General features: G+C 45.1%; 1 pseudogene across 1 annotated transcript in view; it reads right to left on the reverse strand.

Annotated features, from left to right (window-relative positions):
- Positions 1-15,203, reverse strand: part of LOC308399178 (protein NLRC3-like) — a 24,622-nt pseudogene extending 9,419 nt beyond the window's left edge. The window contains exons 1-8 of the transcript XR_013974674.1: positions 15,080-15,203; positions 14,723-14,824; positions 13,255-13,333; positions 12,907-13,093; positions 11,062-12,777; positions 8,180-8,276; positions 7,082-7,255; positions 4,652-4,836 (exon numbers count right to left, since the gene is read on the reverse strand). The product of XR_013974674.1 is annotated as a protein NLRC3-like (transcript). The remainder of the gene's footprint in view (positions 1-4,651; positions 4,837-7,081; positions 7,256-8,179; positions 8,277-11,061; positions 12,778-12,906; positions 13,094-13,254; positions 13,334-14,722; positions 14,825-15,079) is intronic.
- Positions 15,204-15,519: the final 316 nt, after the last annotated feature.

Genomic DNA, 15,519 nt, shown 5'->3' on the forward strand with positions numbered 1-15,519 from the left:
CGCTCTTGATGAGACCACAGACATCACCGACACTGCCCAGCTCCCAATGTATGTCCGTGGTGTTGATGACAGTTTTGAAGTGATGGAGGAGCTGCTCACAGTAATTCCAATGCATGGCCAGACCACCGCTCAGCAGATATTTACAAGCTGTGTGATGCCATTGAGAATGTTGGTTTGCCATGGAAGAGGTTTGTTGGAATAACAACAGATGGAGCGCCATCAATGACAGGGAGGAAACATGGACTGGTGGCACAAAACAAACTGGAAGAGGAAGGCGTGGAGGAGGCCATTGCTCTGCACTGCATCATCCATCAGCAGGTCCTTTGCAGCAAATGCCTGAAGTTTGACAATGTGATGTCTATTGTTGTGAAATGCATCAACCAAATCAGATCCAGGGGCTTAAAGCACCGAAGGTTCTGTGCTTTTTTAGAGGAAATGGAGTCAGAATATGGGGATGTGCTCGACTTCACTGAGGTACGTTGGCTCAGCAGGGGAAATGTATTAAAGAGACTTTTTGAGTTGAGAGCAGAAGTGAAGCCTTCATGGAGAAGGATGGAGTTAGTGTTCCTGTGCTAACTGATCCCAAATGGCTCATGGACTCAGCTTTTCTTGTTGATATGACACATGAGCTTAATGTACTGAACAAGACGTTACAAGGCCAGGGGCAACTTGTCAGTGCTGCCTATGACAACGTGAGAGCATTCTCCACAAAACTGGCGCTCTGGAAAGCTCAGCTCTCTCAGACAAACCTTTGCCATTTCCCAGCATGCAAGGCACTCGTGGATGCAGGCACACCATTCAGTGCTGACGAGTATGTTGATGTCATTTTGAGGCTACAGGAGGAATTTGATCACAGATTTGCTGACTTCAAGACACACAGAGCCACCTTTCACATTTTTGCAGACCCCATCTCCTTTGATGTGCAAGATGCCCCTTCTGTGCTTCAAATGGAGCTCATTGAGCTGCAGTGCAACTCTGAACTCAAAGCAAAGTTCAGGGAGGTGAGTGGAAAAGCAGACAAGCTTGGACAATCTTTGAGAGAATTGAGCCCTAGTTTCCCTCGGCTTTCCCGAATGTTCAAGCGGACCATGTGCCTTTTTGGTAGCACATACTTGTGCCAAAAGCTCTTCTCCACTTTGAACTTCAATAAGTCCAAGTACAGGTCCAGACTTACGGATGATCAGCTTCAAGACATACTGAGGGTCGCAACTGCTTCCTCCCTCAGGCCAAATCTGGCTCGGCTATGCGAGAGGAAACGCTGCCAGGTCTCTAGCAGCAAGGAGTAGGCAAGAGAAGCCATGTTCAGAAGAACAGTTCATTTTCTACAGTGTTCCATTCATGTTCAGAAGAAGGTTATAGAACTGTTAATACAGACATTTCAATCTAAATACAGCAGATATAGAAGACTGAAAAAAACACACAAGTTCACTGACTAAAAATATCTTATTATTATTTTATTTATGTATTACAGATTGATTTATTTTCTTATTAATTCTTAATTTGTTTATTCATTTTTCATATTTTGTATTAAAAAATAAAAATAAAGAGATTTGAGAAGATTGGAATTTTTTAACCATGCCTTTCTTGTAGAAAACCTAATGTGGCCCAGCCTCACCCAGACTCTGCCTGCAGCGGCCCCCAGCTAAATTGAGTTTGAGACCCCTGTCCTACACCATAAATCAGTAAGAGAGGGTACGACCTCTCTCAAGTGGTGTGTGCATGCCAGAGCACTGTGGAAGGCACACAGAGTCTTTACAGACTACTAAGGATCAAACCTCTATCATCATGCAATCGATTATACAACTCTAAGCATATATGAGTAAATATTTCTAAGCATAAATGACAATCAACAATATAAACCTTACAGCTGGTTTTAATAACAGAATTCATTTGTTTCTCAAATGAGAAAGAGCTATCGAGAAACACTCCTAAATCTTTAGTTCTGAACTTTTCCAGTGGGCCAAGGTCAACATTAACTGCTAATGCTAGATAGGCTGTCGTTATTAACTAATGCTAATTTGATGTGAATTAGCATTATGCACTAATGCTAACACTTTTTAACAATGTGAGTAGCTAATGCTAACACTATTTCCCTTAACTTTATAACAATGTGAACGGCTAATGCTAACACTCTTTTTCCTAGCATTACAACATCTGAGCTGCTAATGCTAAGTAGGCCGCCATTAGCACCTACGTCTAATTTAAGGCAAATACGCATTAGAACCTAATGCTCATATCGTTTTCCTTTGCTTTATAGCAATGTGAGCAGCTACTGCTAAATAGCATTAGCTAATAACGGCAGTCTAATTTAATTCAAGTTAACCTCATTTGCATTATAACGATGTGAGGAGTTAATGCTAAGTATGCTGCCATTAGTGGCTAATTCTAATTAGGGGTGAATAATTATTACCAGCTAATGCTAATATGGTTTTCTCTTCCCTTTTAACAATGTGAGCAGCTAGTGCTAGGTAGGCTGAAGCTAGCAGCTAATGCTAAAGCTAAAGATAATTTGATGTGAATTAGCATTACATTAGTGAGGAGTTAATGCTAACTAGACTGCCATTAGCAGGTAATGCTAATTTTAGGTGAATAGGAATTGGCAGCTAATGCTAATACCATATTTTCTTGCTTTAACCCTTTAAAACTGGTCAGAGTGGGCACACTCCGTTTTGTGCAAATATTTTTAAATCCCGGTAGCACTGTAACCACGTGAGCTAGCGCAATATTTTTTTTTGCATATAAAACCTGAGGAATTGTACTTACATCTTATGCCATCAGCTTGTCCTAGGTTACAGTTTCCTTCCACATATGCTTAGGACTCATATTGCACTGCTGGAAATAGTTTATTTTGATGCATATGCTGTTATTTTGCAAATTTGCAGTATAATATTTATTTTCATTTTTGCTGCAGTATATAAAAATTGGTGTATTTCAAAAATAAAACTATGAAGGCACTCAAAATAAATTTCCTGTGGTGGGAAACTATTTTGTGCAACTTTTTTGTATTTACAGTTTTGAGGGATAAGCCTCTTAAATTTCTCTAACTAGAAATATATGTTAAAAAAACAAAAACGATTTTCAATTTTTTTGTAGTTTATTGCACTTTTTTGCAATTTATGTAATTACTATGCACTTAATACATACATATTATTAAAATTTAGGCTGTAATGGTTGTACTGATGTATAGTAACTTGAAATGCTCCCAAAAACGGCTCTACAGCATGTAAAAATATAATATAAGCTCTGGCGGACTTGGTTCAATGGTAGGTCTTAAAGGGTTAAATCAATATCAGTAGCTAATCCGATTGCTCAGTCTGACGTCAGGTGAAGTCATTTTTATGCATTTAAGAGCTGTGTTGAATTCAACATTACAAACTGAACATTAGAACTATCCTCTTCTCCAGGATTTTCCTGATTTAACATTTCAATATGATTCATTTTTGTTCTCTACACCTGCCGCCATCACTTCAATTATTCCCACTGTGGATTTGATCATATTGTTTGCCCAGCATCTCTACATTTTCCCATCCATACGACCTGTAGCTCATTAACACTATTAATACTGGAAACTGCTGTTGAAGCCTGATGGTGACACTTTCTGGTGAAGAAGTGAATTGCAGTAACAGGACTGGCTGGCTTATGATACACTGGACATTTCCAGCGCTTTGTTTTCTCTGCTCACAGACAACACAGATACACGCATGTATATACAGCCCACGTCCAGCTCTGCATGCACTCCTTCTGCTCCATTTCTATAGAGAATAAACAACGTAACACAATCAGTCTCCATTGTTTTCAACTCAACCAGCTGCATTTAATGAAGGAGTTTGAATTTACTTTACAACAGCTGCTGTTGTTTCCTGTCTGCATTCATGTTCTTTACTGTACTCCACACATTCTGAACTGGTGTAGTTCTTCCTAAAGTACTGCAGTATTCCTGCCAGTACATCCTCTTAGTTTTCCTAACTGTTTCCTCTGATGCTCGTTGCTATTTTTCCCTCAATGCAAATTCATGCTAAGCTCCTTCATATCCATCCCTGTTTCTAAACCTGTAATAATTCCTTTAATGTGTCTTTGGCCTAATTATGAGTCTGTCCACATGTTTGTAGTTCCCCACTTGCTTTGGTTTCTTAGCTCTGATTCTCTGAAATTTATCCTTGAAATCATTTACTGGCATCTCTCCCTCTCACTCCCACTATCCCCAGAACACCAGAGTATTCATCTCCTGGCCTCTTTGCATTTTCTCCAATCATCCCTGTTTCTAGAGTCTCGCCCCATCTGCAGGCAGTCCAAAAGAAACTGCCTCTGCCATTTTCTTCTTCTTAACCTTTGATTTTTCTCTTCACTTTCTCCATTGGGTCTTCTTAGACGCACTTTCCAGAAAGCAGCAACATTTTTTGTGCCCCATTTTTCAAATTGTGCATCTTACTTCAGCTTAATGTGTTTCCTGTTTTGTTTTTACACAGGTCATGTAAAAGAAATCCTACCAGAGACTCGACAAAGCTGAACTGAAAGACAGCACGGGCAATAAATCAGAGCAGCACAGAACTTAAGCACACATATATAAGGTGATTTAACAAATCATGTCTGTTGTAAATGAGTAAGCCATTTATCGACCTGACTCAGGTTTTAAATCATCATGAGAAAAGACTGAATCCTGACCTGAGAATCCCAAGTATACACTTTGGACTCTCCACTGCAGAAAACAGAAGCTTCAGTCCTGAATCCTGCAGGTTGTTGTTACCCAGATCCAGCTCTGTCAGATGGGAGGACTGGGAGCTCAGGACTGAGGACAGAGCTTCACAGCTTCTGTCTGACAGGTTACAGCCACTCAGTCTGAAGAAAGGATGACAAGAAGACATGAAACACTTGTGTTAAAGTATTCATGGTGCCATGAGGAGCTACTACATTTACAATATTTCAACACTGTTTCAGGACATGCTGGAATCCTTATTGCCTCATGTTACAAAAGACAAATGTGGCAGTTTACTGTGACTTGCATGGATTCATTAAAAAAACAAAACATACGACATTCTCGCCTGAAAATACAGTGGGGCAAAAAAGTATTTAGTCAGCCACCGATTGTGCAAGTTCCCCCACTTAAAATGATGACAGAGGTCAGTAATTTGCACCAGAGGTACACTTCAACTGTGAGAGACAGAATGTGAAAAAAAAATCCATGAATCCACATGGTAGGATTTGTAAAGAATTTATTGGTAAATCAGGGTGGAAAATAAGTATTTGGTCACCTCAAACAAGGAAAATCTCTGGCTCTCACAGACCTGTAACGTCTTCTGTAAGAAGCTTTTCTGTCCCCCACTCGTTACCTGTATGAATGGCACCTGTTTGAACTCATCATCTGTATAAAAGACACCTGTCCACAGCCTCAAACAGTCAGACTCCAAACTCCGCCATGGCCAAGACCAAAGAGCTTTCGAAGGACACCAGGAAAAGTATTGTAGACCTGCACCAGACTGGGAAGAGTGAATCTACAATAGGCAAGCAGCTTGGTGTGAAAAAATCAACTGTGGGAGCAATCATCAGAAAATGGAAGACATACAAGACCACTGATAATCTCCCTCGATCTGGGGCTCCACGCAAGATCTCATCCCGTGGGGTCAAAATGATCATGAGAACGGTGAGCAAAGATCCCAGAACCACACGGGGGGACCTGGTGAATGACCTGCAGAGAGCTGGGACCACAATAACAAAGGTCACCATCAGTAACACACTACAACGGCAGGGAATCAAATCCCGCAGTGCCAGACGTGTTCCGCTGCTGAAGCCAGTGCATGTCCAGGCCCGTCTGAAGTTTGCCAGAGAGCACATGGATGATACAGCAGAGGATTGGGAGAATGTCATGTGGTCAGATGAAACCAAAGTAGAACTTTTTGGTATAAACTCAACTCGTCGTGTTCGGAGGAAGAAGAATACTGAGTTGCATCCCAAGAACACCATACCTACTGTGAAGCATGGGGGTGGAAACATCATGCTATGGGGCTGTTTTTCTGCCAAGGGGACAGGACGACTGATCCGTGTTAAGGACAGAATGAATGGGGCCATGTATCGTGAGATTTTGAGCCAAAACCTCCTTCCATCAGTGAGAACTTTGAAGATGAAACGAGGCTGGGTCTTCCAACATGACAATGATCCAAAACACACCGCCCGGGCAACAAAGGAGTGGCTCCGTAAGAAGCATTTGAAAGTCCTGGAGTGGCCTAGCCAGTCTCCAGACCTCAACCCCATAGAAAATCTGTGGCAGGAGTTGAAAGTCCGTGTTGCTCGGCGACAGCCCCAAAACATCACTACTCTCGAGAAGATCTGCATGGAGGAATGGGCCAAAATACCAGCTACTGTGTGTGCAAACCTGGTAAAGACCTATAGTAAACGTTTGACCTCTGTTATTGCCAACAAAGGTTATGTTACAAAGTATTGAGTTGTATTTTGTTATTGACCAAATACTTATTTTCCACCCTGATTTACAAATAAATTCTTTACAAATCCTACCATGTGGATTCATGGATTTTTTTTCACATTCTGTCTCTCACAGTTGAAGTGTACCTCTGGTGCAAATTACTGACCTCTGTCATCATTTTAAGTGGGGGAACTTGCACAATCGGTGGCTGACTAAATACTTTTTTGCCCCACTGTATGTTAAAAGTTTATTTTGTGACCCAGAAAGAGTAATAAGAGCAATATTAAAACTAAGTAGCTGCAGCCATTGTTGGAAACTGGAATTGGCTGGGCCGCGCTATGAATTCTGGGATATGGTTTTTCTATTTTGTTTTCCTGGTGGAAAATCAGGAGAATTCCAGGAGAATGGTGGCTCCGGGAGATTTTCGGGAGGGGCACTGAAATTCAGGATTCTCCCGGAAAAATCGGGAGGGTTGGCATGTATGTTTCCAGGACATGCTGGAATCCTTATTGCCTCATGTTACAAAAGTCAAATGTGGCAGTTTACTGTGACTTGCATGGATTCATTAAAAAAACAAAACATACACACAATGTAAATTTTTTCCAAATGAAATTGATTAAATGATGTTAATTGATGAAAAAAAAAATCGATATCGCTTGATCTGACCTCAGCGTTTCCAGTTTGCAGTATTGACTCTTCATCCCAGCAGACAGAAGCTTCAGTCCTGAATCCTGCAGGTTGTTGTTACCCAGGTCCAGCTCTGTCAGACGGGAGGACTGGGAGCTCAGGACTGAGGACAGAGCTTCACAGCTTCTGTCTGACAGGTTACAGCCACTCAGTCTGACATCAAGCAGGAAGGGAGAAAAGATCAACCAAACAAATCAGAGCTTTATTGCTGTTTTTGTTGTTTTTAAGCAGAAATCAGTGAGGTGCTGGTAGATTCTGTTCTTTTGGTTTATTACCCAACAACACACACATACACTAATATTTGTGACTTTTGTAATAGTAGCATTTACAATGCAAAGCAACAGCGATCACAGATTGAAGGGGCCTGAATAAAACTACAATGCAGTGATTTTTAAGATGACCTGTTCTTCCAATTTCCAACAACAGATTTCTCCAACCTTACAGTTAAAAATAATTCTTTATCTCATACTGAATCTTGGTGCAACTCCCCCCAGTTTATTAAAATGAAGAGGTACTGAAGTTGCTGTAAGTGATGTGTGATGCCACTGATTTCCTTCCTGATCCAATACAAAGTAAAATTCAGGCTGGTATCTGCGATACTGATGAAAACTATTCCTTCAGAATCAATACAAGACATAAGAAAATATGATGTTTTGTATAACATAAAAAGCCTGAATTTTAAAATATTCAGTTAATAATCAAAAACAGATGTGACTGAAAATAATAAAACTGAGAAACATTTTATGGCCATTGCTACGGGCCATTCGATCCTTTTACAACCATTGCAAGAGCTTGGTTGGCATAGCCGGCAATACGTTGGATAGTAATAAGTCCGGTGGGTGATGGGCTCCACCAGGGCTGCCCTTTGTCACTGATTCTGTTCATAAATTTTATGTTTAAAGGCTGTATCAAAAGTTCATTCAAGTTACAATATTGTGGTCAAAAGTTCTCCTTTTTTCTTTTATACTATACAACTACGCTGTCTCATGGTTTTAGGACATGGATCTGTCATGGAAGAAATCTATGACCACTTTTAATCAACATTTTAAAAATAAACATGATCACAGATTTACTTACAGAGCTTTGTTGGAGGCTTTGACCACTGGCAACAGCCTCAGAAGAGCCTCCTCTGAAGCAGAGTATTTCTTCAGGTCAAACACATCCAGATCTTCTTCTGATGACAGTAAGATGAAGACCAGAGCTGACCACTGAGCAGGAGACAGTTTATCTGTGGAGAGACTTCCTGATCTGAGGGACTGTTGGATCTCCTCCACTAGAGAACGATCATTCAGTTCATTCAGACAGTGGATCAGATTGATGCTTTTCTCTGCAGACAGATTCTCACTGAGCTTCTTCTTTTTTTTTTTTTTTTTTCTTTTTTTTTTCCAAATGACATCAGAAACAGCAGTATGCGACATTACGTGATGGCAGAGCTTCAGTTCATCCTTTGTCATTTTTTTTTTTTTTTTAATAAATAGGACAGGGGGAATGAATGAGAGAGAGAGGGGGAGAGAAAGAAAGAAAACCAAAGGGGAGAAGAGACGGTGAGAAGGGGGGGGAAGAGAGAGAAAAAAAAAAAAAACTCCTGGGTCACCTGTATGGAGAAAAAAAAAACAAACAAACAAACAAAAACAAACAGAGGAGACAGCAAACAACAAAGAGCAACATAATAATAGAGAAAACAAAGCACCATCACAATAAACTAGCTAGTCATAGATATCAGTATTTACTAAGTAATAAACGATATTGTGCAGCACGCAAGATAGACAGCGCACAGTGTGCTTTGAGGCAGCAGCCAAGAAAGCTTTAGTCCGTGTCTGTGAATACCCATGTGTGCATACCTGTGTGGATCAGCATGCTTGCATTCCAAAGGTTTCTCCATGTAATGATCTGCTAGGGAGTGTGGGGGGGCCACAGCCCCGTCCTCCAGGGTGTGAAGCGGGTATGGAGGAGATCAAAACTCCAGACATCCAGAGGCCCCCAGAACACAAGAGACCATGGAAGACCAACAGAGGGGCAGCCGCGCCACTGTCCCAGTAAGAGCTGAGGAGAGTCCCAGATGAGGGCTCGCCCAGCAGCCGCGGAGCAGAAGTCAGGGGGAGTTGCAGTGACGCGCCCGTGAGCTCCGCCGGCCCCCAGCTGCGCCTGAGTGACCGAGCCCTAGGCCGAGAGGCCGGGGGCACCCCACCTCCAAAGGGGCCCGAGCGAGCCCCAGGCCCCAGGCCCCGACAAGCGGCCGCCAAGGAGTGAGCCGGTGTGCACCCGGACGCCCACCCCCAGACACAAAGAGCCACCAACACACCGACACCTGAGGGAGTCCACCACCGGCAGGGGAAGTGGTGGTGGGTGGAGATAGGCCTCCAAACCTTGGAGGGCCTGAGGTGTCCCCAGAGAGGTGGCGTCTGATACCCAACCTGACATATAGACACAGACATACAGGCACACACAGACACAAACATCCATTCCCACCCTCATGCTCTCATATGCACTCACTCCACACTCAACCAACGTGGAGACAGACATAAAGAGACGCTGTACACACGATCACACTCCCCAAGCGTACTCTACAAACCGGGTCTAGGTACCCTTGCCCCTGGAGGGGGGAATTGCACCCAGACCCAGGTGGTGTTACCCTTTTCCCTGCGGTGGGGAGAGGCAGACCACCCCGACTCCGTAGCAGCAGGGAGGCCCCACACCCCAGACCGCAGTCGGACGGCCAACTCCTCCTACTAGCCCTCCCGCTCCAGCAGGCCGCAGAGAATGGGGGTGGGAGAAGACTCCAAACCTCCCTCCACCCGCTCATTGTAGTGTTGATGCATATGTGTTCTAAGGTGCAATTAAAACCCAGGAGGGCATGGAGCTACCTGCCAAGGAGCAGCAGGTAAGCGCATAGTCCCTCCTGCTAACCCTCAATGACTAAGTGTATTTAAAATTGAGAGGTGGGCAACGACGTCAGGGGTGAGGTATACACCCTGATGGTGATTTGGACTCCGTAATTGTGCCCACCCCCAAGATCCTATATGTATGTGTAATGAGAGTGTGAATAATGTGAATGTCTAAGTTGTGGGATAAAATTGAGGCAGAGGCAGCCAGAAGGGGACGGGGGGGGGGGGGGGGGGGGGGGTAGCCTCCTCTGCACCCTGGTGACATACCCCCACTCCAAGGCCCTGCATGTGTGGGTGGTTGTGGAGGAGCGGGAAGAGGGAGGCAGCTGGAGATGGGGAGGGAAGGAAGGGAGGGGCAGGTAACCCCTCCCTGGGGCCAGCTCCCCCGCTGACCCCAGTAGGCACTCCCACCCTCCGCGACCCGCCAGGGAAGGGGGGCCCAGGCCCATCAGACCGGGGCCCAGTGCAGTAGCGCCCCCCGGCTCCACAGAGCCCTGGACAGTCCACCCAACCCCACCACAGAGAAAACTGCACCCACCCCACCAACCACACATCTTCCAGACTACATAAGACGGTAAACGCCCAGGCTGAGATCTTCCTCCACCTCTCCTGTATCTCCCCCTCCTGCAGAGAGTTCCTGAGAGAAGAAAGCTCCTGCAAGATGTGACCATCCCCCCCACCAGTTGAAGAGCCCCCCAGGCGGCTCGATGCACCGGCGGCACCCTGCTCCAGGGCCGGGCCCCCATGCACCCACCCGCCCACAACCCCGGCAACACACCAACCAGGACCCGAGCCCCCGAGGCCCGGCCCGGGCCCCAGCCCAGAGACGGAGCGCCCCCAAAACCTCACGCCCATCCCGGACCCACCCAGGGGCAGCCAGGTTGCCAGGTCAGTAACCCACGTCCGTCAGCACAGACCCTCCCCTAGCCCCGCTGCACGCAGCCGCGAGGAAACAGTCACCTGAGAGCCAACAGAGCCCTCAACCGGACGTGACCGCTACCCCGGGTTGAGCCCCCCAAGGAAGATGCCTCCGGGGAACCCCCCGACGCCCTAAGCCTGTCCCTACCCCCTCACCAATCACTTCTTCTGATGACAGTAAGATGAAGACCAGAGCTGACCACTGAGCAGGAGACAGTTTATCTGTGGAGAGACTTCCTGATCTGAGGGACTGTTGGATCTCCTCCACTAGAGAACGATCATTCAGTTCATTCAGACAGTGGATCAGATTGATGCTTTTCTCTGCAGACAGATTCTCACTGAGCTTCTTCTTGATGTACTGGACTGTTTCCTGATTGGTCTGTGAGCTACTTCCTGTCTGTGTCAGCAGACCTCGTAGGAGAGTCTGATTGGTCTGCAGTGAAAGACCCAGGAGGAAGCGGAGGAACAAGTCCAGGTGTCCATTTGGACTCTGTAAGGCCTTGTTCACAGCACTCTGGTGGAGAGATTGAAGTTTTAGTTTGTTAAATAGTTTAGACCATGTAGAGGTTGTTTGTTGTTGTTCCATCAGATTGAGTCCAGAGTTGATGAAGGTCAGATGGACATGAAGAGCAGCCAGAAACTCCTGAACACTCAGATGGATGAAGCAGAACACCTTGTCCTGGTACAGTCCTCTCTCCTCTTTAAAGATCTGTGTGAACACTCCTGAGTACACTGAGGCTGCTCTGATATCGATGCCACACTCTGTCAGGTCTGATTCATAGAAGATCAGGTTTCCTTTCTGCAGCTGATCAAAAGCCAGTTTTCCCAGAGACTCCATCATCTTCCTGCTCTCTGGACTCCAGTGTGGATCTGTCTCAGCTCCTCCATCATACTTGACCTTCTTCACTTTGGCCTGAACCACCAGGAAGTGGATGTACATCTCAGTCAGGGTCTTGGGCAGCTGTCCTCCCTCTCTGGTTTCCAGCACATCCTCCAGAACTGTAGCAGTGATCCAGCAGAAGACTGGGATGTGGCACATGATGTGGAGGCTTCGTGATGTCTTGATGTGGGAGATGATCCTGCTGGCCTGCTCCTCATCTCCTCATCTCTTCCTGAAGTACTCCTCCTTCTGTGGGTCAGTGAACCCTCTGACCTCTGTCACCATGCCAACACAGTCAGGAGGGATCTGATTGGCTGCTGCAGGTCGTGTGGTTATCCAGAGGCGAGCAGAGGGAAGCAGTTTCCCCCTGATGAGGTTTATCAGCAGCACATCCACTGAGGTGGACTTTCTAGGGTCAGTTAGGATTGTAGTTTTGTGGAAGTCCAGAGGAAGTCGACACTCATCCAGACCATCAAAGATGAACACAACCTGGAAGTCTTCAAAGCTGCAGATTCCTGCTTCTTTGGTTTCAGTAAAGAAGTGATGAACAAGTCCCACCAAGCTGAACTTTTCCTCTTTCAGCACATTCAGCTCTCTGAAAGTGAATGGAAATATGAACTGGATGTCCTGGTTGGCTTTGTCTTCAGCCCAGTCCAGGCTGTGTTTCTGTGTTAAGACTGTTTTCCCAATGCCAGCCACTCCCTTTGTCAGCACTGTTCTGATTGGTTCGTCTCTTCCAGGTGAGGCTTTAAAGATGTCTTCTTGCCTGATTGTTGTTTCTGGTCTTTCTGGTTTCCTGGATGCTGTTTCAATCTGTCTGACCTCATGTTCATCATTGACCTCTGCAGTCCCTCCCTCTGTGATGTAGAGCTCTGTGTAGATCTGATTCAGGAGGGTTGGGTTTCCTGCTTTAGCGATGCCCTCAAACACACACTGGAACTTCTTCTTCAGGGTGGATTTAAGGTTACGGTGACAAACTGCAGCTTGAAGTTCTGAATGAGAAGAAAAATAAACACTCAATTCCAAAAAGAACTAATCTTTAAAACATGTTGCTCCATCTTCCATCTCTGGAAAATGTCTCATTTATCCAGCAGCTTAAATCTTTAGATAAATCCTCTTACGTCTCTGCAGACGGTCAGCCAGCTCCTCCTGCTTCATTCTCCTCAGAAAGTCCACTGTGATCTTCACAAACGCCTCTCTGCTGCTGCTCCTCTGACTCTCTAAGCATTCTGGGTAATCTGGACTCAGAACCTTCTGGATCTTCTTCAGCTCGTTCTTCACAAAAGTGATGATGTTGTCCTCCAGCAGCTGGAACAGAATATTTATGAATGAGCCAATCAGACTGAAATCATGGAGCCAAACATCAGATCCATGTTGGACACACTGACGATCCACTGGTCTACAAAGAGCAGCATGGAGATGACTGTGAACAGAACAGATGTAACAGTAGTTGTTGTACATGTACAGACCATAAATATGGAGTCCAGCTGTGTTTGATGCTGCTGGGCAGACTGACCACTGGGAACCTCTGAGCTCTGCTGCTCCACTCTGTGGAGGAACCATGAAGGATTAGATCAACACAGGATAAAGATCCAGGAGTTTCTGCTCAAATAACTTCATCTGAATCAAGTCTGTCAAGTTTTAAACTCTCAGATTGTGAACATATCAGTAATTTTCAGTCTGTTTTCATGGACGTCCTTTCAGTGGTGATGTCAGGGATGATTTTGAAGAAGCTCATCAAACTGAACCATCAGCAGATCACTGCTCCAAAACCAGAACATGATCCGAGTCTCCCTCCACCACCAGAACACCAGCTTTACTAACGTGGTAGATCAGTGTAGTACAGATCAATAACTGATGAGTCATTTGATCAAAATCACTGAGTGCTTCACGTCTGACCCTCTGATGCTTCTGTAGACATTTTGCATATTTAATGAATGTCTGACAGTTTTACATTCATTCTATGAACACAGTGGAAATGTTGTGTTATAGTCTCCATGTTGTTTCCAGCATCATAAATTCTTAAGTTCAGAAAATTAGATTCTTTCTTCACAGCTGAAAAACAACAACATTTATTCTCTATTGAAATCTGCATCGTCCACTCCAAAGGTGACAATCTGAAGGTAACATCTGGTTTTGTTCCCTGTGGTTAACTCTGAGCATCAGTATGGTGGGATTTATCCACTACATCCACACCACTGTGGTTCAGTGTTGTCCTGATGGAGTAACAGCAGCCAGTATGATCCAGGCTTTAGCTGCTGGGTCTCTGTGTGACCTCTCAGACTGTTTAACAGATCAGACACAAAGAGAATCAGAGCAGCTCTGTTCTTTAAAGACAAACATGAACCCACTCAGGTCACACTTTCCCCACAGATATGAGCATCACTGTCCTCAAACAGCAAATGACCAAGTCGAACATTTGGATCTTTTCTCTTTCATTGTTTTCTTTTTGTGGCAGCACGGTGGCACGGTGGTTAGCACTGTTGCCGCACAGCAAGAAGGTCCTGAGTTCAATTCCACCATCAGACCGGGGTCTTTCTGTGTGGAGTTTGCATGTTCTCCCCGTGTTTGCGTGGGTTCTCTCCGGGTCCTCCGGCTTCCTCCCACCATCCAAAGACATGCAGCTTGTGGGGATAGGTTAATTGGATAATTCAAATTGCCACTAGGTATGAATGTGAGTGTGAATGGTTGTCTGTCCCTATGTGTTAGCCCTGCGACAGACTGGCGACCTGTCCAGGGTGTACCCCGCCTTTCGCCCTATGACAGCTGGGATAGGCTCCAGCGCCCCCCGCGACCCTGAAAAGGATAAGCGGAAGCGAATGGATGGATGGATGGATGTTTTCTTTTTAATGGATCTTTGTAACAATCTGAGGATGTTTCAGGTCATATTTATCCAGGAAACACAAACATGTAAAGGAGTCATCACAGCTCTCTGACCTCGTTGCTCCAGGTTCACCACTGAAGGCTGGATTTCCACCTTTGGACCGGTCACTCCTCACAGACGGACAGCTGGACCCTGCAGACTGTGACCTCTGACCTCTGCAGACACAAACATGATTGAAGCAGCTGTGATCACACAGACTGCAGATAATGCAGCTGTTTCCTGTCAGTAACATCCTCTTAGATTAGAGTTCAGCTTTTTACAGGAAAACTGGACAAAACTGATTTTTGTTACAAACTCATTTTCATTTCCTCTCAGCTCACAAACACAGTCAGACAATCAACCAGAGTCAACACTGATTATAATGTCAGTGCAGAATTATTTCTGTTACTCAGTGAGTTCAGCTCTCTGACCTCGTTGCTCCAGGTTCACCACTGAAGTCTGGAGGTCGTTCTTTGGACCGGTCACTCCTCACAGACGGACAGCTGGACCCTGCAGACTCTGCTCTGTCCTCCTCTTCCTCCATCATCATCTTCAGTCAGTCTGAGAGGTAAACCACAAACACTCAGTGAGTTCACATTAACAGGAGTAACTGAGTTACAGTCGCTGACCTCTGACCTGTCATGTGACCTAGAAACCAGGTCAATATGTCTGTAGGTTCAGTCATCCAGGTCATGTGATCTAAGGAGCTTGGAGAGAAAAGAGACGTCTTTAAGTTTCTGGAAGACGTTTCATCAGAGAAGCTTCTTCAGCTCTAAAACCAAACGGTGGAGAGTCCCAGATATTTAAACCTGAGAGGGAAAGAAAGCATGTCGCTGACCCACCACTGATGTTATTTCAAGGAGGAAACTGA

This window comes from Rhamphochromis sp. 'chilingali' (genome assembly GCF_963969265.1).
Source record: "Rhamphochromis sp. 'chilingali' genome assembly, chromosome: 1".
NCBI lineage: Eukaryota > Metazoa > Chordata > Actinopteri > Cichliformes > Cichlidae > Rhamphochromis > Rhamphochromis sp. 'chilingali'.